The following is a 12,908-nucleotide window of genomic DNA, read 5'->3' as shown; positions in this document are numbered from 1 at the left end:
TGCTGGATTGGGGGTTTTGCTGGGGTGATCCTTCATGGTGGGTCTATTCATTGTTCTGTTAAGCACTATTATCTGCAGCCTTGGGCAGATAATGGGTTTCTAGGGTCATCGGACACTCTAAGTTTTTGGAGGAGGGGTGGTTACATGAATCTGAGGTGTGTAGGAATTCAAATGTAAAGAGCAGGGCTGTTATAATGCCAATGACCCTACTTCAACAGCCCTACCTATTCAACCCCCTTAGTGCAAGCATGATGTTCTGAGTAAAACAGTAACATAATAACATAGCTTCGATGAATCCGGATGGATTCTGTGAAGAGAACCAGATGCTTTGGACGCACCTGGAGGTGTCCAACCGGAGAATGGAGGCACTTGATAATAAAGAGATACTGCTCCTGAATGCAATGCAGGCTATGATGGACCTTCTGCAAAGGTGCCAACCCAAGGTAGGAGCTTCTCAGGCCTTGCTATACCAGTCAACAGGTTATGAGCTGGAGTTGCAGAACTGGGAGGAAGCTGTGGATCTCGAGGCTGGCAGGGTTCTGTAGATCAACCTATGGAGCAATGATTGCAAGATCTAAGCCCATGTGAGCAGCTCTGACTGGCTGGGAGTGCATCATACTGTCAACAGTTTCATGATGGCCATGGCTACCCTCTTTTCTGGTGTGATGAGGTGATGCAAATCGCTCGTAACCGTCCATCCCGGAGGTCTTACGTCCAGAGCGCAGCACTGGTCTTTGAGCAGCGGCACACAGCAGAGGCAGTGAGGAAGTGCGCGGCCAAAAAAATGAGGACCTCTCATGTCCATTCCTTGTCGCTCTCTTGAGCCTGCTGCAGCAGATTGTTCAGGACAAAGATTGGGCTTATAAGTCACCTGCGTACCCACACAACCTAGCCTCTACCCCCCTTCTCTCTCTTTCCTCTCTCTTCTTTCTCCCTTTCTCTTTTCTCCCTCCCTTTTTCTTTCCTGCTTCCTTTCTCTTTTCTCCCCGCCCTGGCTGGATGTGGTCATCTTTGCCCGTGAAGGACGAAAAAAAAGAGAAGGAGGAATATACTCTTGTGTGTGGTCTTTCTGATATTGCGTGTATAATAAAGCTGATGTGGATCAACTCCCTTCTCTAAAACTCTGCCACAGCATGTTTATTGCTAATTCCCGAAGATTACAGCAGCCCCTGGAACTCCCTAGGTGGCCCTATGTTGCACACTGCCGGAAAACAAATAAACAATATTAATTGTTTTCTTTGGCGATGGTGTCCAAGAACCACTGCGTGACTGCACTGGATGGCATTGCAAGTTGCCAGCCAACAGATGTGTCACTAACAAAACAGTGTTGACAGAGGAGCAGCAACTGAGACAACTTATTTCTGGCTTTCTGCATTCAATATGGACATTTCAGAAGTAGTGAAATGAGTGTTAAGGCAAGAAAGGCTTGAGTTGGAGAAGATCTAATGATATTTGATTTAAGGAGCTGGGAGCACAGCCTATAATGAAAATATTAACCAGGACTTCCTGCGCTTACTACTTAGGGCACAACCTGACACCAGTTCAAATGTATTAAATAGTGGAATCATATCAGTCAACAAATACCTTTTTCATTAGTTGGGCAAAGCTCTGACTGAAGGTGAATGCTAATTAAAGGCAGCATTTGGATCCTCAGGATTATTACTTTCTTTTATTTTAACGGGATATTTCCATTACCTGGGGATCTGTTTCTTTATTTTGAGAAATAAATAAATCTGTTGTGCTTTACTGCAGTTTAACAAGTGCTTTTTCAAAGGCAACCTCAGATATGAATTCTCGCTTTCCCAATTTTCTCCTTAATATTTCCTTACTGGAAAAGCGTTGGTGGTGTCTTGGATTGAGATTTATTTATGCTTGTGCTTTTTTCCAGTATACTAGCAAAACAGCAAATTTCTAAAGTGTCTTTCATAATTATATTCCAGAGACAATGACTTATGTGTGAGATCATTGCACACACCCAGGCCTTTTCACTTTGAGGCTCTTTATGTAAGTTATAATACAGACATCTGTTTTGCAGAATGCACTGATTCCAAAATCTGAAGGTTATAATAGTTCATGCTCTGGTTTGCATTCTGCATCCATTTTCTAAGAACTTTATATACAGTAGGGAAAGGATGCATTGGGCTAAGGGGAATATTGACCTGATTTTTTGATGATAGAAAATGAAACTTGACAGCTGTGGATATTTATGTAGCTACCTGAGAACTGTGAATATGGATTTTGGTATTGAATTTCCATTCCATTTTATTAAACACAAAGTCACTGAGCTGCATAAGCTATTAATGACTGTGACCTAAGGTACATGTAAAACCCTAAACATAAAAATATTATGTATTAGATAAAAACATGCACCATTTCAGCAACAGAGTTGATTAAATAATTCACAGCATATAATTTACTCAACAAAATAATGTTGAAGTTCAAAGCATTACATCATATTCCATGTATGAACCTATTCTGGGGAAAGGCTTAATCAGGACATCTCTTCAAAAATTTAAGCCCAATCATATTTAGTAGTTGCTGAATGGGACAGTATATCTTCTTAATGCAAATACCATCAGCCACTTGCATGGTGCTTATGCCTTTTTTTTGTTTTTTGTCTCGTGTTTATTGTGTCCATTTACTTTTATAACAGCGGTCATCTTTTCTTTAGCTCTGTTTTGAGGGGCATGAACTTTTTGGGAGCGGGGTGAACAACATATTCAGAAAATTAGGGCCCTTTTCTGCTCCTGAATTTCCTGAACATGGCATTCAATTGTTAATTAATGTGGTCTTAGTTTTTACTCGTTTTTTTTACTATAAAAAATAATGACGCAATTCTTCTGTTGGTAAGAACTTGGAAAGATCACAACAGGTTAGAATATTTTTAACACCGTGAATTCCTATTTGAAATGTCTGTCAGGTTTATCTTGTGAATCATGTCTGCACACCTAACAGTGCTAGCATTGTGTGGGACCCCTGCACCTTTGAAAAGATTACTAAGTACCCCAGGATGCCACAACACCTGGGCTGGGAATCACGGCACTACTGTTTTGAGTGTTTGTTATGTTTTCTGCATAATGGTGGAAACTTTGGATCTATTGATGCCTGTGGGACTGCAGCTATTTATTTGAGCAAGGCTGGCATTTCACCCAATATGCCTTGCACACTGGTGGGAAGTACAGACATTCAAAAAGCCTGAGGTGGAATTGATCAAACCTACACCATCCCTGATTGGCTGCTGGGCATGGGCAAGCATGTCCTCACCCTCTGTCACATCACAATGGACCCTGCCCCGCGCCCAGCCCTAGACTTCCAGCACCAATTGTAGCAGCTGGTAGGACATGCCTGGCAGCCTGGGAGGCTCACGCCACGTGGCGGAGAAAGGGGATCTTTCTGGCCTCCTGCCGCTGGCTGCTGCTCATGCCAGAACCAGAAGGAGCCTGATCCTTCCCTTGGCAGAGCTCCCCCCTTTCCCCACTGCCCAGTGTGAGATCCCTGGGCTGTCAGATACATCCTACCACTGATTGCCAGTGGTGCCAGAGCTCTGAGGGATGCAATCCTTCCTTTTGAGCATCATCCCCACCACTGCCACCAGCCAGGATGCCAGGGTCACACTGCAGCCACCACAAACCATCTTTCCTCCCAGTAGTAACTGAGTATGTTTAAGGCATTCCACCGGTAAAATGTAAATGCAGTTTGTCCACAAATACGCAGATGAATTCATATCACTTCCTACTTTTTAACATATGAACACATCACACAAGGTAGAAATGAATGTAAGTGTTAGAATAGAATCATAGAAGCATAGAAATTAGGGTGGGAAGGGACCTCAGGAGGTCATCTAGTCCAAATATCCTGCTCAAGGCAGGGCCACACTGAACTAGATTAACCCAGCCAAAGCTTTGTCTAGCTGGGTCTTAAAAATCTCCAAGGATGGAGCTTCCACCACCTCTCTGGGTAACCTGTTCCTACCTTCCTAGTGAAAAAGCTCTTTCTAATATCCAACCTAGACTGTTGCTCCTTTTACTGTCATCTGCCACCACTGAGAACAGTCCAGCTCCATCCTCTTTCAAACCCCACTTCAGGTAGTTGAAGGCTACTATTAAATCTCCTCTCAGTCTCCTTGTCCCTAGATTAAATAAGATCAGTTCTCTCAGTCTTTCCTCCTAAGTCATGTTCCCCAACCCCCTAACCATTTTTGTTGCTCTCCACTGGACCTTTTCAATTTGTCCACATCCTTTCTGTAGTGGGGGGCCCAAAACTGGACAAAGTACTCCAGCTGTGGCCTTACCAGTACTTAATAGAAGGGAATAATCACTTCCCTTGACCTGCTGGCAACATACCTACTGATACAGCCCAGTATGCCGTTAGCCTTCTTTGCAGCAAGTGCACATTGTTGGCTCATATTCAGCTTATTATCTACTGTAACCCCCAGGTCCTTTTCTTCAGAGCTGCTGCCCAGCCAGTCAGCCCCCAGCCTGTACTGGTGCATGGGATTGTTCTGTCCTAAGTGCAAGATTTTGCACTTGTCCTTGCTGAACCTCATGAGATTTCTTTTGGCCTAATCCTCCAATTTGTCTAGGTCACTTTGAATCCTAGCCCTACCATCCAGCATATTTGCTATTCCTCCCAGCTTGGTGTCGTCTGCAAACTTCCTGAGTGTGCACTCTATGCATCTTCCAGGTCATTGATGAAGACATTGAACAAAACCAGCCCCAGGACCAACCCCTGGGGCACTCTGCTTGATACCAGCTGCCAACTAGACATAGAGCCATTGATTATTACTCTCTGAGTCCAATGCTTCAGCCAGGTTTCTATCCACCTTACAGTCCATTCATCTAGCCCATACTTCCTTAGCTTGCCTGCGAAAATGTTGTGGGAGACCATATCAAACACTTGCTAAAATCCAGGTATACCATATCCACTGGTCTCCCCACATCCGCAGAGCCAGTCACCTCATCATAGAAAATAATCAGGTTGGTCAGGCATGACATGCCCTTGGTGAACCCATGCTGACTGTTCCTAATTACCTTGTTCTCCTTCAAGTGTTAGAAATGGATTCCTCAAGGATCTGCTCCAGAATTTTCCAGGGATTCAGGTGAGGCTGACTGGTCTGTAGATCCCTGGATTCTCCTTTTTCCCTTTCTTAAATATGGGCATTATGTTTGCCCTTTTCCAATCATCTGGGACCTCTCCTGATTGCCATGAGTTTTCAAAGCTGATTGCCAATGGCTCTGCAATCTCATAAGCCAACTCCCTTAGCACCCTCGGGTGCAACCTGCCTAGTGTCTGGCCCCATGAACTTGAATATGTCCAGCTTTTCTAAACAATCCCTAACCTGTTCTTTTGCTACTATTGGCTGCTCACCTTCTCCCCAACTGTGCTGCTCAGTGCAATAGTCTGGGAGCTCATCTTGCCTGTGAAGCCTGAGACAAAAAAAACATTGAGCACTCCAGCCTTTTCTGCATCCTCTGTCACAAGATTGTCCCCCCATTTGGTAAGGGACCCACACTTCCCCTGATTCTCCTCTTGCTACCAACATACTTGTAGAAACCCATCTTGTTATCCTTCATGTCCCTTGCTTTATGTTCCCTGAAACTGCAATTGCATGTTGGCCTTCCTGATTTTATCCCTGCATGCCAAAGCAAGGCTCTTATATTCCTCCCTATTTATTGGTCCAAGTTTCCACTTCTTATAAACTTCCTTTTTGTGACTTATTTTACTGAAGAGTTCCCTGCTAAGCCAAGCTAGTCTTCTGCCATACTTGCTAGTCTTCCTTCGCATTGGGATGTTTTGTTCCTGTACTCTCAGTAAAACTTCGTTAAAATATAGCCAGAGCTGGTGAGAACCAGCTCTGAAGGTTTGGGAGCACATGCTCCTTCCGGATTGGTGGAAGAAGCATTGGTGTGAACATGGAGAAGGGCAAAGAAAGGGGGAGCGGTGGCAGACAAGAGTAACTGGAATCGGAAGTGGCTGGAGCTGTCAATCTTCTGCAGAAAATAGGGGAGAGGGGATCGAGCTCTGTTTTGAGGGGCATGAACTTTTTGAGAGAGAGTGGCTAGGAAAGTCCTGGCCGTGGGAAAGAGATAGCCTGCTGGGGAGCAGACTGACAAAGCAGATAAGGCAAGACAGAAACTGGAGACAGTGGAGAGACCACAAAGGGAGAAGCGGTCATTTGCATTGGGTCTGTGAGTCTTAAAGGAGCCCTGTCCTTTTGAGTCCAGTCTGTTTTCTTTCTTTTTTCCTTTCACTTGGTTTGGAGTTTGTTTTCTTTTCAGAAGAAGGGTGAATTGATTTGAATTTAATTTCTGTTGAGACCCAGATCGAACTGATATAAATGGATTAAGAAATTCCTGAAAGTTGATTTTTGTGGTCATGTTTATTTTTACTTTAGTGAGACTGATTTCAATTAAATTCTATTCTATGTAGCAGAAGCGAATGACAATTTATAGACTTTATTGAAAACAGGATGTGGCAAGAGTGGGGTGTGAGGGGAGGAGGAGCCCTATGAAGTGAGATTGGCTCAGGTGAGCAAGGAGGGTTATTGCTCAGCCTGCATCCACCTCCTGGTAAACATCAATCAACATCAAGGCATGGCAGGAAAACAACAGGTAATCATAAAATACTCTTAACCTCCTCACGGCTCATCCCAGTAAGGTTTCAGGCCATCAGGGATTGCAGCTGTATATCATCCCCTCGTGACAGTGATTAATCACTTCAAGTGAGATGATATTATTTCTGCTTGCTTCATTCCCAAACCTATAGGGAGCTCCTGAGATGGTTCTTTGAAAGCCTCCATCGTGAATCCATCATGATGCGTTTGCAACACTGTCCTATTCCACTGCCATTTTTATTAAACTTTTGCTTGAACAAATGGGCAATCAAATTGAGCACTTTTGGATCATCTTCAGTCTTATTGTCTTGTTTACAGATGCTTATTATGGCAGAGCTAGCGGTTTCATATGCTTCCTTTGACTTTCCAGTCCAGGGCTTCTCCTCTACCAAGCTCTCTCCCTGTGCTTCCTGCTGATACCGTGACTATAGGATTAGGACTCAGGAGATCTGGGCTTTATTGGATATTCACTTCCTATTTGGCTTTGGATTGAGGTGTTAAGTGAGCTTTTTTTTGCCACTGTCAACACAGCAGCTAAATGAGATAAGAGTAAGAAATGTATCCAGCTCCTTACTGGGCAAGGAAAGGTCACTTGGTTGGTTGGGCTTGGGCAAGGGATTAATGTAGATAAAACATGTGTTATCTTAAACAATATTATTTAGTACTTTTAATTCTTCACATGTATTTTTTTAAGAAAACACTTACATACACACATACATATACAATGAATGTGTAACACAAAATCTCCATTGTTAAAACAGAAAGCCTTCTGAATAAAAATGAAGTGAGGAAAGCATCTGTGTTTAGTGAAGGAAGTACTGCGTTCCCTTTGGCCACGTTTACATGAGATGCAGTTGTTACTGTGCAGTCATTTAGTACTTGCATAAATGACTGCGAAGTAACCCAAGGTACTGCACAGTAGCACCAATGAATGGTTTTTTGTGACACTACTGCACAGTAGGCCAAGACTACTGCTCAGTAGCACTACATCATGGTTTCTGTCATGCAACCTTGCACAGTCAGTGTCTCATGTAGACACAGCCTTTTTCCCTTAAAGGAAGCAGCACAGAGGATAATCTGTGCAGCACTGAGAAGTTGTGGTGTCTCAGTTTTGTTTAAGACATCTTGAAAAGCCAATAATATGGAGACCAGTGTAAAGAAGTTTATACCATCTGACTGTTGGAACATTTATTTCTCCAACAATTTAGCTGGCGAATACAGAAGTCTCTTTTTAATAACCCTGTCAGACCAGAAGTCAGAAGGGAGTTGTCTTCAGGAGAAGCACACGTATAACATACATTTGTAAGGTCCTAATCTATTTACTGAAATCTATAGAAAGCTTCACTCACTCACTCCAATGGACTGTGGGCTCTAAGAGCCCTGTGAATAGGTTTTTGAACATTTCATCAACTAATACAATTATTCACTCATGCAGTGAATGCTCCTTATATCATGTCATATATATAATTACTTCTTAAATGAATCTGATAGTACTGTACTCTATGTAATCAAGGCAAAATTCTTCACTGTGTAGAACAGTATTGCAATAAAAAAATTCACAGAGCTTTAAATGGAACATAATTATGCTTAAACCTATAAAATTCATTTTTCTTTTCTCCTCACAAGATGTTTCGATTTCCTTGTTGGGAATATTTACTAAAGGCTTTGTGGAAGGTTGGAGACCACCTACAAGACTATTTTACATGGGCTAATTTAAAACTAGCCACAGTGCTAAGTTGTCACGAAACATCTATGACTATAAACAAACAAAATGCATAAATGTATTGTTCATGAAGGATCTTTCCCATTTTGTGCCATGTTATTACTGGGAAAATCCTTAATGCTATTTACAGTCACAACTCATGGATATTACTTTATGCCAACAGAACTCTTTCTGTGTGATTTAGCTGGCACATTTTCTTTTATGTTCTTAACTAATATCATAGGACCCTGGCACCTCTTTTCTACTTAACTGGTTTCATCTGACTAGAACCAGTTAGAACCCAGTCTTGAAGCCACTGAGTTGGTAGGAGATGCTGGATCTGATGTGAAAACAAAGACATTCATTCTTCTTTGAGAATAAAAGAGTTGCCAGCCTTCCATTCCTCTGCTTTTGCAATAAGTTTTTCTGTTTTTACTTTTGTTCTTGCTTGGTGTTCTTAGGTCAGCAATGACAATATGCTGAACATTTCTGAGAACAGTTTTATTTTTGAAATGACATCAAAGTCAATGAAGTTAAGAGGAGCCAGTTCAACATACTGAAGAATCAGCCCCTTTGGCAGAACAAATGGTGAGCATTTTCAGCCTTTGAAGATTGTTAAAAATAATTTAGAAAGGGACTGGAAGAACCATTATGAAGACACGGAGAATGAATTGAAAGCTCACTGATGATTGACTAGATGAGCTAATTAAGCACTTCTATCTCCTATGATACTAGATGAGTGAATTCCTAAATTTGTTCCCTCAAGCTGCTTCTGCATTCTTTGTTAGCATTGTGCTGACCAGCAGGTTGAATCAAATTTATACACCTAAGCAGCAATAAAATTAACAAGTATATTACATCAGACTCCTTATCTCACTAGCCCTGCCAACAAACCAATGATGACAATTACTTGAACAAAGAACCTACCCTACTTCTGTTATTCAGCTGCCACAACTAGCCATTTAATTTGATTTTGCTTTATTGATTCCACATAAAGTCTGCACCGATATCTTCTTATTTATACTGGTAATCTTTTAATTACCTATAACAATAAATGTTTTATTGATAGACCTTGGGTTGTTTCAAAGATGGGATCCCTTGGGATCCAATTCATACTCTGCTTGGAACCTGGGCAATAAAAATATGATATGCTCTGAATTCTACTTTGGTGATACATAAACCATAAAAATCATCCAGTATGGTATCAAGAGCACGTTCAGCCTATTGTTCATTCAGGGAAAGTATGGTATGTAGACTCTAGTGAAGAAGACATCTGTTTCCCACGTTTAAGCCTAAAGTGAGCTTTTGGTTTTTCATGAGTGTACTTTTATTTTCTTTCAGTATGTTACAGTTTTTGGAAGCTAGGTGGTGCAGAGAGTCCAGTGATAGTTTTCTTTTAGCAGCTAATAAGAGAGAAGACTTGATCCATTACAGCAGAATCCAGCTAAAGTAAACACAAAGGGACTCAGTATTTGCGTAGCAGTCGATATACTGTACCTGGACCTCCAGCTCACAGGTAATGACATTTACATTGGTGCAGGAGGACTCCAGGAACCACTTAAGTCATCTGAATCAGAGGCAAGTGGGACGGGAGTGAGTGCAGCCTATGGGCAGTCCTCCTGAGCAATGTGTGTTTCTCTCAAACCAGAGAACATAGGGTCTGCCTAACTTCTGGAAACTGTGGAATGGATTGCTTACTACACCATAACCAGGGAGCATGCTCCGACAAACAGGAATGGCCTGCTGCTACATTACAGTAAGCCTCCCTTCGTGTCTTGCTCAGAGCCTGTATTCTTCTAGCCAAAGGAGAGTTCAGCAAATCATTCACTCTCTTGATGTCCATCACAATCTTTTTGCATAAACAGTATCAGGTCAATTACTGGTATCCAATGACCAACATTTTAAATATAAAGACCGGATGGCTATTCCCTCTCTCTTTATGGGATTTTCCAGGATTGTCTCTGCTATATTTAGCATTTATGTGTTATGAGTCAGAGTGTCCACCTGTGGTCTCCATAAACAGATTTCGTAAATAGCGTTGACTGATGTGACTCAAAAAATAAAATTAAAAAAGTCCAATTCTGTTTTCCAGTTTTAGCATGAATTCAAACAGTGTTCACAGTTCCAAGAACTCTGTGGGTTTGGGGCTTTGGGTCAGTGGGCGTGTAGTACTGGAAAAGGCACACTTCATCCTGACTGCCCGTTCCGGTGGGAGTAATGCTGCCAAAAGATGACTTTATTTTAGAAGACAGTGAGCCCCTTTTCACAGGGCATTTAACGTCCATTTAATATGCAGCATAATGGCAAGGTCCAAGTGTACATACTTTGTTTTGTTTAACTCCTTGCTTGCACATTGTCATAGCAAAGAGTTGGATTTTGCTTCAAGAAAATGCACATACAGATCTCAGGTCAAACAATTTAACCTGTTTTACAAGTCACTTAGAATCCCATTGAGTTTAGCTAAAACTTAGGCTCCTATAAAAAGGCTATGCAAGAGTACAGTATATATCTACTTCAGAGTTAAAATGATTATCTGCACATGTTATTCCTTTCAAGCTACCCTTGCTCACATAAAAGTGGTTGGCCTTCAAAGTAACACTGGAGTTGCTTTATCTGCCATGGTGCTTCACTCACTCATTTGGGGGCACATCTTTTAATTCTTTGGTCAGCCAGAAGGTGAACCTCCCTATGGATATTTCCCTAGTGAACTGTGTAAGAACTTTTCTTTCTTCCTGGCTACAAGAGGAGAAACCATGACAGAGCAAGGTACAAACAGAAATGACACTGGCCCCTTGAAAGCACTCTAAAGTTGTGTCCAAACAGAAGAGTAATCCAACTGAGCAACAAATTAACCCTCATTGTATGACGGCTAAAATGAAGGGCCGTGTCTGGATGAAACGAGAGGCGTGTGCACACTACACTTTAAAGCGGGCTAAATGCTCTTGCACCACTTTAACGGTGTCTGTGTTTGCATGCCTTGGTGGCGTATTGGGCACTAATTCCAGCCGCTGTAGGAAATTTGGCAGCGTAATACACCTTAAATGACTTTGAGGAGTTTTAGTTTGCTGCCCCTCTAGCCTTGGAGCCTGACAGCAGCCCGGGAAAGCAGCTCTGCCCAAGAAAAGCGGTCAGCCTAATCTTTTTTTTCCCTCTCCTGGAGCCTTCCTGCCTGGTGCTTCCCTCCGCAGCTGTGGTGCCCCCCAGGACTGCCTGAGCCAGGTGCCTGTGAGCGGGTGCCATCTGGGGGAGGCCGCAGCTGCTGTGGAGGGAAGCACCAGCTCCTGCCTGCAGCCCAGGGATCGCTCTACCTATTGGCAGCTCGCCTTCCCCTCCCCGCCAGAGAGGCAGGTAAATCAGTGGGGTGTGTGCACAACATGGGGGTTTAATCAGCTCTCAATTGAAGCGGTGTTTTTTAAAACCCACAGCTTCAATTTAGGGCCCTTGTTTCACCCACACACATGCAAGATGCTCCAAAGTGAAGCATCTTCAGTAATTTGCTTGCTATGGTTGCAGCACAGCCCAGCCTCAGCTGCTATCTCTGGATGGGAGGGGGAGAAGGCCAGGGGGAAGTCCGTTCTGGGATTTTCTCAGCCCCACTGGAGTGGGGAGGAGGCAGGTGGATTGGAGCCCCCATCTTGGGGGAGCTGCAATCTACCCGCTCCCCCCCCACTCCAGCAGGGCTGAGAAAACCCCAGAATGGACCTCCCTCCTCTGCCTTCTCCCCCCTTCCATCCCCAGACAGCAGTGGATCTGCGAGAGAGGAAGCAGAGCTAGAGAGAGAAGCTGAACAGATACAGTCTCTCTTCCTAGATCAGCTCCAAATTGGAGCTGATCCTCCACCCTCCTGGTCCAATAGCTAACATTTGTTGGGTTGGGACAGTCAGTCTAACTCATGGTGCTTTCTATGAATCTCTATGAGATAGACCCGGGAGCTGCACGTCTGTCTGCATGAGCTGTGGGGAACTTCTGTCTGCATCTGCAGTGACACTTGTGGCAAGCTAGCCGGTGTAGTTTATCAGCTGATGAGTTGTGATAACTTCAGTTTACTATACCCTCCAGTGAGTAGCAACTTAAAATCATTACACAGACACTGGATTTTTAGTATGAAGTGGATGCAAGTTGTGGCAGAATAGGACTGCATAGCATATAACTTAAGACAACTCTGTAATGCAGACAAGCTCTAGTTCATTTCTGTTGACCCCTGGAGTAGAGTTAAGGTTTCAGAGGGTTTCTTTTGACAGACCCTGTTCTCATGCAAAACAAGTTCTTTAACGGCGTAAATGCAAAAGCAACCCTTATTAGATTTCTCCAATTATGAACATGGCTAGCAAAAAAAGAATAGCTCAGTATATATCTATATTTTTATGATCCAAGAAGAAAAATCAGTATTACAACTTAGAACCTCTACATCTTAAAGTCCTAAGAATTTCTAACAAGTGGCTAGCCTGATCAGGAGATCTTACCCACATTTGGAGTCTAAGCTCTAAGAGGCACTGGATCTTCATGACATCTGCAGACAGAAACCTCAGCAAAGAATGGAACATATCTCAGAGTACTGAGCCCCTTTTTACCGCCTTCCTCAAACAAAAGCTT

At 42.9% G+C, this 12,908-nt stretch overlaps 1 protein-coding gene across 1 annotated transcript in view; it reads right to left on the bottom strand.

The window, feature by feature from the left end:
- The window catches only part of TNFRSF11B (TNF receptor superfamily member 11b), a 71,769-nt gene that overhangs the window by 46,314 nt on the left and 12,547 nt on the right, over window positions 1–12,908 (bottom strand). The gene's annotated exons all lie outside the window — the stretch shown is intronic.

Source organism: Alligator mississippiensis, chromosome 3, assembly GCF_030867095.1.
Source record: "Alligator mississippiensis isolate rAllMis1 chromosome 3, rAllMis1, whole genome shotgun sequence".
NCBI lineage: Eukaryota > Metazoa > Chordata > Crocodylia > Alligatoridae > Alligator > Alligator mississippiensis.
Note: the sequence above shows the minus strand (reverse complement) of the source record. Positions and strands in the feature narration are given on the sequence as shown.